This window comes from Octopus sinensis, linkage group LG19 (assembly GCF_006345805.1).
Source record: "Octopus sinensis linkage group LG19, ASM634580v1, whole genome shotgun sequence".
Lineage (NCBI taxonomy): Eukaryota > Metazoa > Mollusca > Cephalopoda > Octopoda > Octopodidae > Octopus > Octopus sinensis.
In genome coordinates this window covers 44,544,743-44,558,597 of record NC_043015.1, presented here as the reverse complement: position 1 = coordinate 44,558,597, position 13,855 = coordinate 44,544,743, and the positions used below count along the sequence as shown (strand labels likewise).

The 13,855-nt window shown below is 34.3% G+C and overlaps 1 non-coding gene across 1 annotated transcript; it reads right to left on the bottom strand.

Moving 5' to 3' along the window:
- Positions 1-1,167: 1,167 nt before the first annotated feature.
- LOC115222428 lies at positions 1,168-1,273 on the bottom strand. Its single transcript, XR_003882716.1, has one exon. It is a non-coding gene; the product is annotated as a U6 spliceosomal RNA (small nuclear RNA).
- Positions 1,274-13,855: the final 12,582 nt, after the last annotated feature.

Genomic DNA, 13,855 nt, shown 5'->3' with positions numbered 1-13,855 from the left:
GGGCGATTGCGCCTCTACCGTTAAATGTAAACACACAATATTTAAATACATAATATGTGATAAAGAAATATGCCTAGTTGTTTGAATACTTGCGTATATCCTACAGAAATGTATTAAAATACAGATCGCATTTTTGATTCGATAGATTCATATGAGACTAAGGTTGACGATGGGGAAAACTGAAACGCGATAAATTATGTGTTGACGTACCTTGTTCCTGTTATTATCGATCATACTAAATTTAGCATGTATCCCATTTTACTACTTAAATAATTTCATCTAAGCGAGAAAGACGAGTGTGATTTTTCGTGAATAAAACAATCCGCGTAATAAACAACTCACATCTATTTTATTCATTTATATATTCATTTAAATATTCACTCGTTTAACTATTTATTTTTAAAATTTTTTTATTTCTCTATTTATTCAGGCATTCGTTCGTATATTCGCTTATTCGTTTATACTTTTATTACTGTAGAAAATTGTATTGCGACGCGTTTGAGTCTGGAAGGTATTCAAGAAATGTTTGTAAAGCAAAAGGCAAAATGTTTATTATGTATATATACACACAAACACACTTATATATATATATATATATAATATATATATATATATATTTATATATCGTTTGCAAAATCATAAATCTGAAAGAAGACCGAGGAATGCCGGTTTATGAGATTATATATTCATATATCTGTGTGTGTGTGTATGTGTGTGTATGTAAGTATTATATATGTATGTGTCTCTTTTAGTCTTTTACTGTTTTACTTTTTTCAGTCATTTGACTGCGGCCATGCAGAAGCACCGCCTATAGTCGAGCTAATCGATCCCAAAACTTATTCTTTGTAAGCCTAGTACTTATTCTGTCGCTCTCTTGTGCCGAACCGCTAAGTTACATGGATGTAAATACACCAGTATCGGTTGTCAAGTGATGTTGGGGCGACAAACACAGACACACAAACATATACACACAGATACATATACATATATACATATACACGACAGGCTTCTTTCAGTTTCCGTCTACCAAATCCACTCACAAGGCGTTGGTCGGCCCGAGGCTCTAGTAGAAGATACTTGCCCAAGGTGCTCCGCAGTGGGACCGAACTCGGAACCATGTGGTTGGTAAGCAAGCTACTCATCACACAGCCACTCCTGCGCCTATAAAACATGTTCGAACGCTTCACGAATTTGCGTGTCAACCTTGAGCAGCTAACCTTCTCTGTATCATTCCAATTTTAGAATATGTACTGTCGTATTTATATATATATACTTTCTCTTTACGCTTTTACATTTCTTATTCGTATAAGCTTTATCTTTAGAAAACACTGTCGTAGAATTCTTTTATTTTCTCTCTCATTGATTTCAAGATCTAATGGAATATATTTTCAATATTTGTTTTTAATTTTTATTCCTAAATTCTGAAATAACATCTTCACGGACTATTAATTGCGTTAATAATTCTGTCAGTAACAGTAAATGTAATAATAATAATGATAGCTTTTGCCTAACTGAAATTAATAGATTTCACTCAAGTTCACATTCTAAAAGTCCCGCCTCCTAAACCCTCAAATTTGGTCAACATCTTTGGGATTACTTTTAAGTTCTCTTCGCTCAGACCACGAGCCCTTAACACTTACTCTTCCGACTTGTCCTTGCTTCCGCCATTCTCACTATTTCTTCCTCTCATACTAAATGACAATTTAACGTATCCTTCAAAATACAGTTGATATTTTATTTCTGTTCCTCTACTCCCACAATTCAACTTTTCGTCCTGCACTTTTATTCACTTGTCTGATTTGTAAGAATTTCTGGTTATACTTTCATCGTCAATTTAGACTAAGATACTGCTATATTTCTATAACAGATATTGCACATAGTAGCTTCTATGTAATAGTTTTTTTTATTATTTACTCTTATCAATACATTCAGACTATTGCCTTGACATTTAGACATTAGCTATTCACTAGCTTCGTTTGAGTGCTAAGCGGTCACGACGAGTATTATTTATCATTACGCAAAACGTAGTGTGTCATATTTCTGGGAACAATGCATATCAATCTACTGCCCGTTATTAGATTCAAACCTAAAGGAACAGCCATCTTTATATTCGAAATAAGGGTATAAATATTGTATATTCATGATTCAAATGAATTCTCATCCGTTAAACGTATCAATGTAAATCGCGAAACTTTTTGTAACTTCTTCAATAAATGATCACTATATATGCAATATTTCATTGCTGCCCTAAATATGAGTTAGATTCGTTACGCTTCGGACACAAAAGATTGGTGATATATAGAAATATACCTACATCCTTTTTAAAATAAAACTAAAGTATGCTTTTTCTGTCGTTAATTTGACTTCTATAATCACATTTTCAATTAATCGTTCATGTTAATTTTATCGACTATGCATAATATTTGTGGTATGTAGCTTACGAACTATACTATAAATAAAGGGTTGTCATTACTGTGACGATCCGTGTGAACAACATATCGTATACATTCAGCTTGTCATATACATTGTTCTTCAAATTTCATTTAACACGAAATTTTGTGGAACTACACTTCCATCAAATCAAGTTGCTACTTGTCACATTCTGTGTAAAAGAAAGTATGTACTGTCTTGTGTCTGTGGTTTTATTTAATATTTTCGATACTTAGACAATTGCAGTCGTAACTAGAGATCTTGATTGACATCTTATTAGAAAAGACGATGGCTGCTTTTAACATTGAGAATCGTAGAAATTGAAGTGTTGGAGATTATAAAGGAAAGCTGTATGATGTATTGGTTTTAAATGTTTAACCACAGATTCTTTCCGCTTCGGTCGAGATTTCCTCAACGTCCGCAATAAACACTTGTTGAGACAAATAAAGATGGAGAGAAAAAGACCCTCTTCCTGTTAATTAACACAGATATTGGTAAATATGACGAATGTCCTCCAAATGAATGGGCCTAAACAATAGCTGCGCCTATAAACGCATGATCACAACAGAGAGAAGGCACTTTTCTGCGATTCGTAGGATTCTATGACTGCCTTCCAGGGTGACTATTCTGAGCTCGAGTCATTTTTTCAGCTTCTTTCTTCACTGCGGATATTTTTTTTTCAATGTTTCTATAGTTCATTCGCTTATATTCGCTGTGTATAAAAATTATATTTGGCGGAATACTGCTCTAAGCACGCCATATAACCCCTCAAAACCTATTAATATTTTTTTTGAATTGTCAGAAAATTTTGAGGAATTTGTGTTCTACGCAAGTGAATTCATACGATTATGCACAAATTTTAAAAAAACTATACTTGGTACGTGATTTAAGGGTTGTTTAGCTGTTATTTCTACCACATCTCATGACCACCTCGCTGTTTGTCAGTCTGACATATTGACTTGGTTCAATATCTTCCTGCCCATAAGCAAATTTAATGGTCTAATGCTGGGATTTATGCAAAAAATTCAGTCTGTCCGTATTTTAAACTGTGGTTTAATAATATGAAATAATTAATTTCGTAAAATTAAAATTTTTTCGTAGCCATGTCAAATCCCGTGTGCAGAATACAAACACGCAAAAAATATCTATAAATTCCAATTATTAAAAAAAAAGTTACGAAGTGTAACATGGCGTACTTAAAGCGCAATTCCTCCTTATATTTATGGGGACGGTGCTTATGCGATATATGAGAGAAAAGGCATCACAAAGAACATTGAAGCTAACAAGCTCGCGTGGTTGTGAAGTATAAAATCCAAAAACAAGTACGAGCGAAAAGATAAACGTGAAAAAAGAAACATATAAATTGTTTTTCTTGAATAATAATATCCAGCGATAACGTTGCTTTATGAACAACAAAAACATCGAATAGTATCACATGAGAGATGATGATGTATACACATATATATATTCTATAAATTTAGCTTCAAGTTTGATTCCTTAATCTATTTCAATTTGTACATTACAAAAGTTTATACTGATGGTCGTTTAAACATAGCAAGGAAACACGAGAAAAATTTATATTGACACATCGTAAATCATTCTAGAACCAAATAGGAACGATTAAAAACAAAATATAAAATATCAAACAATACAGATATATATATATATATATATATATATATATATATATATATATATACGTAGAGATAACGATATGATTCAATAATTTAAGATTAGTATCAGTATTTTGGCATTGATGTATATGAAATATACGAAAGTGAAATCCGTCACAAAAATACTGTATCGGCAGAAATAAATGTACGGGTGCATTCTGAAAATTATCGAGATGAACCGGATATAGACCATTTCCACCAACAATAGAATACAGTTAAAGTCAAGATATACACAGTTTTATAAGAAAAGAATAGACATATAAAATCAGTATGCACGCACACGCACGCACATACATGTAATTCTATACATATACGAATATATATATATATATATATATATATATATATATATATCAAATCAAAATAAGCAGCGAGGATATCCAAGGTTGTGTACATGCATATATGTGTGTGTCTGTGTATGTTTGTATGTCCGTGTTTGCCCCCCACCCCCACCCCAACATCGCTTGACAACCAAAACTGGTGTGTTTACGTCACCGTAACTTAGCGGTTCGGCAAAACAGACCGATACAATAAGTACTAGGCTTACAAAGAATAAGTCCTGGGGTCGATTTGCTCGACTAAAGGCGGTGCTCTAGCATGGCCACTGTCAAATGACTGACACAAGTAAAAGAGTAAAAAGGTATCCATTCTTGAAAATGCTTTTTAATTTGACAGAGGTATCAACGTCACGCTTAGAAATTTTACAAAATCCTTTCTGCTTCTAAACCAGTTTTGACGTACGAATGGCTATGAATCGCATGTTGCTATGAAAGTGTCCATGATACATTCGAAAAAATACTATGAAATTTCACGCTAGACAGGAGTCTAAGAGTAGACAATTTTTTTACATTTAGTTACGAATACCTCCTAGCCTTTAAGTAAACGTAACGAAAACTGTGTAGCACAGGTATAAATTAATAATCTTTAAGAACGTAGTTGATTGTGGTACCGAGTAGAGCTTATCGTCTAAAAACGATTTCTTTAGCCTAAGAGCTCGTAATTACAATGGTGATGTGATTGACAATGGCTTCGGAGCATAATGCTTAGCACAAGAACAATATTAATATTACACTATAGGAGACACAATATATGGTTTCATAAACTTTAAGATAAGAAATCTTCCTTGGAACAGACATACAAATCTTTAGTAGAAATGGAGCTAGTCAGCTACAGTTCTACGCATAATTATGCAACTCCCATAGCTGGTACAAACAGAAAAATATGCCCTCGAAAAATATTTCTTCAGAGCTATGTAATTTCAGCAATGGAAGCACTCCGAATCAACGGAACAGCTTGCTCGTGAAATTAACGTGTAAGTGGCTGAGCACTCCACAGATACGTGCACCCTTAACGTAGTTCTCAGGGATATTCAGCGTGACACAGAGAGTGACAAGGCCGGCCCCTTGAAATACAGGTACCACAGAAACAGGAAGTAAGAGTGAGAGAAAGTTGTGGTGAAAGAGTACAGCAGGGATCACCACAATCCCCTGCCGGAGCCTCGTGGAGCTTTTAGGTGTTTTCGCTCAATAAATACTCACAACGCCCGGTCTGGGAATCGAAACCGCAGTCCTATGACCGCGAGTCCGCTGCCCTAACCACTGGGCCATTGCGTCTCCACACAATTTCAGCAATATCTGTCGTTTCAATGGTATGAGTTCTTTCTAGGTTATTACTTAAAAGAATTAAAGTCTCTCTTACAAAAGATAACGAAACGAAACTATACAGCGCTTGCTGAAAATACGTTTTAGATATCATTCATGCGGCGTACGTAGACATTCAATCATTTGGAAAAACAATACACAACTTCAATATCCAAATTTATCTGGAGTTCAAAGTAGATTAATACTAATAATTAATTATTAAATTGAATGGTCAATGATAATAAATGTAGGGAACATGCATTTCCTAAATTTATAACCTCAGAAGGTGCGACATTGATATTTGGAAGAAATGATTGCACATAGGGAAATTTGCATATCAATATGTCATGAAAATGAATTTCACTATCAATTGGCTAAAATAGTTTATTTCTCGCATACGCGATTTCACCTATGATGAATAAGGAAAGCTGTATCGCACATCAAAAAGAAAAAACGGCTTTGAATTGACGACTAATAAACTATTCCAACTTTATAGACTCTTCCATATTTTGCATCTGGTTGCTATTGTTAATTATATTTACTAGCAACAGAGACACTATTACTATCGGGACGTCATATTTATCCTCGCTTAAACGTGGATATTTTGTCAGGACAAACAATACTGCGGAAATTGCCATCAGAGGAACTCTGGTTTTTGGTGCAAAATGCCCTCTTGTCTATATCGCTAGCGGAAGATAAATCCCACCTCGAACAATATCGAGACCACCAGACCACGTGATGTCGACCTCCCTTGGTCTTTTTAATGATAGACGCTCAACCGCTAGAGATAGCAGTGATTTATCTCCACGCCAGCGACTAGAAAAGTACAAGAAAAGGCGCTGGTGTCGCGAATAGCTTGTAAGCTTGTTAACAAAATTATTACCTAGAGGCACTATTAATACCGAGAGGATGATTTTGTTCTAAGAGAGCAGACATGTTTATTGTAGGGATAGATATTAAGTATCATTAATTTTATTTTCTCTGCTGTTATTTGTTTCAATACACCAAACGCGTTCAATTATTTGTAAAAGTTATTTCCTTTGAACCTTAATTAATAGTCTGCGAAATATTTGGAGGTGTCTACGTACATATGAATTACGAATATGAAAAATGTTGGTAAAAGGAAATTATTTCTTTATTACCCACAAGGGGATAAACATAGAGGGGACAAACAAACGCATTAAGTCGATTACATCGACCCCAGTGCGTAACTAGTACTTATTTAATCGACCCTGAAAGGATGAAAGGCAGAGTCGACCTCGGCAGAATTTGAACTCAGAATGTAACGGCAGACGAAATACTGGTAAGCATTTCGCCCGGCGTGCTAACGATTCTGCCAGCTCGCCGTTGGCAAACGATATTGTCAACCCACTGAGTAATCCCTCTTAAATTTAAATTTAATTTTGCAATATCTCAATATTTTAAATATGAATTTAAATGAAAAAATTCTAGTAATAACTATTATTTTCCCAGTGTGACACAAGGATGTTTGTATGTTAAAGTAACCATATGATATACACTAGCATTTGAGTTTTGTTTTAACATATTCAGGGGAAGATTATACAAAAATCGCTCACAAATCTACATTAGTTCAAAGTCCTTCCCAATTTGTCACACTCCACAGGTTAACAGAATATTTCTAGCATTTCTGAAAACTGCATGCAAATTCTTCATTGATTCGCCAAAAGAGTGCCTTTAACACCAATGTAAACAATACATGTGTATATGTGTATATGTATGTTTGTATGTATGTATGTATGTATGTATTCATGTATGTATGTATGTGAATATGCATGCATGTGTATATGATGTATGTGTCTATGTATGTATGTATGTATGTATGTATGTGTATATGCGTGTATGTATGTATATATGTATGCATGTATATATGTATGCATGTATATATGCGTGTATGTATGTATATATTTATGCATGTATGCATGCATGTATGTATGTATGTATGTAGGTATGTAAGCATGTATAAGTGAATGTACAACTGTACGTATATATATGTGTATATGTGTGTATATCTGCATATATGTATATGTATATATATATATATATATATATATATATATATATTATATATATATATATATATATATATATATACATATACATATATACATATATACATATATACATATATACATATATACATATATACATATACATACATATATATATATATACATATACATACATATATATATATATACACACATTTTATCCCTATACATACATACACACTCGCATACACATACACAAGCACAAACGGACGCGCATACATACACGCACACACACACACACACACACACGCACAGGCACGCACCCCGAACACACATATGTATAAATTTCAATTGCAATGGCGCAGATGGGAAGTTGTGGAAATGCTATTTCCGTAATTTTTTTATACAGTTCAATTCCGACTCATAAATAGAATCTAGTTCATAAAATATCCAAATTATCGGCTTTTGTATTGTTTTAATTTATTTATTCATCGTTATCATACAGTAAAAAGTTTCTTTTATAAAATGTAATAGATTATTTAAGAATCGAGAGACGTGTCAGTATAACATGATAAATTAATACCAAAAAAAAAAAAAATTACATTCGAAATAACAAATTTCAAGATAAACACACATGCTAACAATACGTATATAAAGGCACATACGATTATGAAGCTACTTACAGACCTATACACATATCTATTTGTACACTATTGTTCAATATTCATGTATATGCCTACGTGTATAAATACGTACATGCATGTATAATACATACATAAAAAATACATATAAAAACACATATCTATCTATCTATCTATCTATCTATCTATCTATCTATATATATATCTATCTATCTATCTATCTATCTATCTATCCATCATCTATCGAACTATCTATCTATCTATCTATCTATCTATCTATCTATCTATCTATCTATCTATCTATCTATCTATCTATCTATCTATCTATCTATCTATCTAACTAACTAACTATCTAACTAACTATCTATCTAACAAACTATCTATCTATCTATCTGTCTATCTATCTAACTATCATCCTATCTATCTATATGTAAATATTCACTCACTTATCTACACATACATTGATAGATTGATTGCTTATACTCGTGTATAAACTATTGTATTCACAGACACATTCACACGAGTACGAGTGTATCATACACTTGTATCTCACACTGATTCCTTTATTGTCTTTACCTGACTCTCCAACCTCCGTTTGTAAATATACATATATCTATAGATATCTATGTACCGATCTGCATCCACACACAGAGACACACAAACACACATACACGCATATATGTACGAGTATGTATATTAGTACGTATACATGCACAGATATATGGGGAGGGAGAGAGAGGGAATGTGTGTGTTGTAAAATATAGAACACTATTCCTGACTCTGTGTTGTACATGTATAGAACTGTTGCTTTAAGGGGAGAGGTGAATATTTTATGCTGCGAGAGAGATAGAGAAAGAGAGACAGAGACAGAGAGACAGAGAGACAGAGACAGAGAGACAGAGAGACAGAGACAGAGAGACAGAGAGACGGAGAGTGTCTATGTGCGTATATAAGAGAGTATGAGCGAGGAAAACAGAGACTCAGAAAATGAAAGAAGAGAGTGTAAGAGCTTCAGAGAAGGGAGATAAAAAGATAAAAAGAAAGAATTAGAAAGGATGGCAGAGAGAGAAAAATTTGAAATATATTTACACATTCACTGTTATTATCTGTTATTTACTTTCTAGTATAGGAATGAAATATTTCTGGTACTTTAAACAATAATAAGTGTACTTATCTATCATTTTGTAATGTTTTCTTGTTGTTGTTGTTGTTGTTTTTTTGTATTTCTATTTGGTTTTTTGAAGGTGGAAAGGAAGAAAGATTTATGATAAGATCTATCAATACCAATGTTCGCCAGTAAAATATTGATAATAATAATAATAATGAAAAAAAAACAAACAAATTTTGATAAAGCTATCAGCGCGCAACAGTAAGTATAATAATAGCAAAAATACAACACCGAAATTAGGAATAATAATAGTTTCAACAAAAGAAACACCATTTTCATTATCAATGATACACTAATGCCTATGAAGGTCTGAAAGTGGGAAAAAAATGGACGATAAAAGATATTGCCACTACAGCAAAATTCAGATTAATGATTGAAAAGATCGTCTTTTGTCTTTATTGTTATTCGATAAGAGTTCATTCCAGCATCACTCTTTGTAATTAATTTTTTGTTTTTCTGAATTTTCTGGATGTGATGTGTGTTTGAGTGTGTTTATACATGTAATCTGTTGTTTGTTTGTCTGTTAGACTGTGTATGTGTATGTGAGTGAGTGAGTGAGTGAGTGAGTGGGTGAGTGAGTTAGTGAGTGTGTGTGTGTGAGTGAGTGAGTCAGTCAGTCAGTCAGTGCAGTGAGTGGGTGATTGAATGAGTGAGTGAGAGAGTGAGTGAGTGAAGCAGTGAGTGAGTGAGTGAGTGAGTGAATGAGTGAGTGAGTGATTGAATGAGTGAGTGAGAGAGTGAGTGAGTGAAGCAGTGAGTGAGTGAGTTAGTCAGTGAGTGAGTCAGTGAGTCAGCGCAGTGAATGAGAGTGTGAGTGAATGAGTGAGTGATTGAATGAGTGAGTGAGTGAATGTTTGTGTACAATTATCTGCTTGGTAGATTGTCCAAAACGATTCAGGAAACTCTTTCTGTCTTTTTTCCTTAAAGTAATTTTCGACATTTCACAAAAGAGATTCGCCATGATATCGAAATAGCGAACAAAGAAAATAGAGCGTCATTTCATTCTCTCATTCTTTCCTTGCCATTGTTCAATGCAAAATTCAGAGGTATTCACTTTACGGATTGTCCTTTTTTGATGTTGTCGATGTTGCTGTCACTGTTGTCCTTGCTTTTGTTAATCTTGTTTAGATAGATAGATAGATAGATAGTTAGATAGATAGATAGATAGATAGATAGATAGATAGATAGATAGATAGATGGATAGATAGTTAGTTAGTTAGATAGATAGATAGATAGATAGATAGATAGATAGATAGATAGATAGATAGATAGATAGATAGATAGATAGATAGATAATCCTCAGTTGAGTTGTAATTGAGGGGATAGCGATAAACGCCGCCCTTTTCAAGCCTGGCCAGGCTCATGGTCCCGGTTTCCCGATTTCTGTGGCGTATATGTTCGCCCCACCCCACCCCCACCAGCTGGACGGGACGCCAGTCCATCGCAGCATTACTCAAGAAACAGGAAGAGGATCGCGGTTTCGATTCCCAGACCGGGCGTTGTATGTGTTTATTGAGCGAAAACACCTAAAGCCGCACGAAGCTCTGTTGTACTCTTTCGCCCCAACTTTCTCTCATTCTTTCTTCTTGTTTCTAGGGTAATGTTGCGATGGACAGGCATCCCGTCCAGCTGAGGCGGAACACATACGCTACAGAAACCGGGAAACCGGGCCCATGAGCCTGGCCAGGCTGGAAAAAGACGCATGAATAAATATAAAAATCGCCATAGGTGTTGCTATGAAACGCACAGAATTGAAAGCACAAGGTATCATACTTGAAGCCTTAACAGTTTCTCCAATTTACTCTCCTTGGCTGACAGTTTTATGTCATTCCGAATCGATAAATGATACCACTGACTTCCATGGTATTGGAAATCAGTAAAGAGAAGACAGGAGCAAATACTACGAGGCATTTTATCCTCTCTCTAAGAAGCCTGTCTTTTCACCAACTTATGTAGTAAAAAGTCGTCTAATTGTGATTATCTTTAATTACTTAATTATTCGCAAAATGGCTGATATGAAGCTTAAAGAGAACAGCAGCAAATGTAGTTTATTCAGAATGACGCAATGAGTCTGGAACATTACTTGATCTATAGACAACGTTTCTCTTGGTGATAGGATTAATAAGAGAAGAATTATTTGAGTGTCTCGTTATATTTTTTTAAGTTTGAACAATCACCTCGACGTAACATATAATGCAAAATGGATATGGATAGTTAATATGAACTGTCGAAAAAACTGATTTCATTTATTAGAATCTATATAACGTCGAGCAAAAGGGACGGAAGCCAAACTCAAAGAGATTAACGTTTCTGAATTAACAGCTTCTTGTTAGCCGTTTAAAAGTTTCACTGTTGAGGCATTTCTACATGAGAGAATATTCTTAATCGAATATAACACTCTTATCAAAAGGCACAGTTCTTTTTTTAAACAAAAGCATCTCTGCAATATTCGCAAGTGCTTTTATTTAAAATGCTCAAGGACCCTCTAAGCAAATTCTTACGAGCAATGTTGATAAGTTGACAATGAGTTCACTATTACATTAGCAATCAGGAGACAAAGTCTTCATTAATACATCATATTTTAAAGGTAATAAAGCAAAGACTTATGATATAACAACGATCATAAATCTTCTGAATTATTTATGATCTACGGTTATCTTCTAAAACAAAAACAGGAGCACAACCAAGAAAAACAACATTGATATAGGAAATATTCAGTTTAACTGAATTCATATTTAACGTTATAAACGGATAGACATTACCTATTAAATACGTGATTTTGTTTTACTGGCATTTTTTAATACTATAAAATTAAAGAAGATTGCTCGAGAATAAGACATTTTAAATTATATTCAATATGGCACAGGAGTGGCTGTGTGGTAAGTAGCTTGCTAACCAACCACATGGTTCCGGGTTCAGTCCCACTGCGTGGCATCTTGGGCAAGTGTCTCCTGCTATAGCCCCGGGCCGACCAATGCCTTGTGAGTGGATTTGGTAGACGGAAACTGAAAGAAGCCCGTCGTATATATGTATATATATGTGTGTGTGCGTGTATGTTTGTGTGTCTGTGTTTGTCCCCCTAGCATTGCTTGACAACCGATGCAGGTGTGTTTACGTCCCCGTTACTTAGCAGTTCGGCAAAAGTGACCGATAGAATAAGTCCTGGGCTTACAACAGAATAAGTCCCGGGGTCGAGTTGCTCGACTAAAGGCGGTGCTCTAGCATGGCCGCAGTCAAATGACTGAAACAAGTAAAAGAGAGAGAAAAAGAGAGTATGGCATCCCGCTTAATACAATCACTGGAAACTAGGATGCTCTATGCAGAACGTATTCAACTCCAAGATTTACACTGAGATCCCGATGCACGAAGAATACACTGTATATGCTTTCAAAATCATCTTTAAAAAAAGACAAGATTATGTCGCAAAATTATGTAATTTCTAAACCACCGTTTTTGTTTCAAAACAATCGCTAGAGTTACATAATTGTTGCCTTACGTATTATTGTCGGACGTCATACTCTTAACAAATCGTCATTTTTAGCCCGTCTTTGCTTTTATCACTGTTACCCTGTGGCTATTTTCGTGGTTATCGTTGCTGCGTGCCTCCAAAAGCTCCGGACCAAGTAGATCTATTGTCGAAGTCATCTTGCAGTGAAGGAGTATGAATTAATGTGAGAAGTATTTGACTTCTGTTTCTTATAACCATAGTTTCGGTAGCCTTTCCAATACGGGTCAGTATATCAATCATGAAGACGTAGATTTGCTTCGTAATATTTTACTATGAACGAATTAATGAGAATTGTGACTAGACGACGTTTCATTTGCGCTGGAGAAAAGCTAACATGACAGTCCGAGGTACTCGTGGCGACCACTGTAATGGATATATATATATACATATATACATACATACAAAATATGACTGCGTGTGTACCGTTGGCGATTATTTTTCCCCCGTCTTCTCTTCTCTGGATCTTTCCTTTTCCTGTGTTTCTGACGAAGAGCTCCGCTCGAAACGTAAAATCCTCCTTCTTCCCTTCCTTCCTGAGATGTCCACTAATACTATATTTGTTCCACGTCCTCGCGTTGTTGTGTTTTCTCTCTGTGTTTTCATGTTTGGATTAACTTTATATATACATATATATATATGTATTTGTATATCTATATATATATATATATATGTATATATATATATATATATATATATATATATATATATATATATATATATATATATATGTATATATATATATGTATATATATATATATATATATATATATATATATATTACTAATT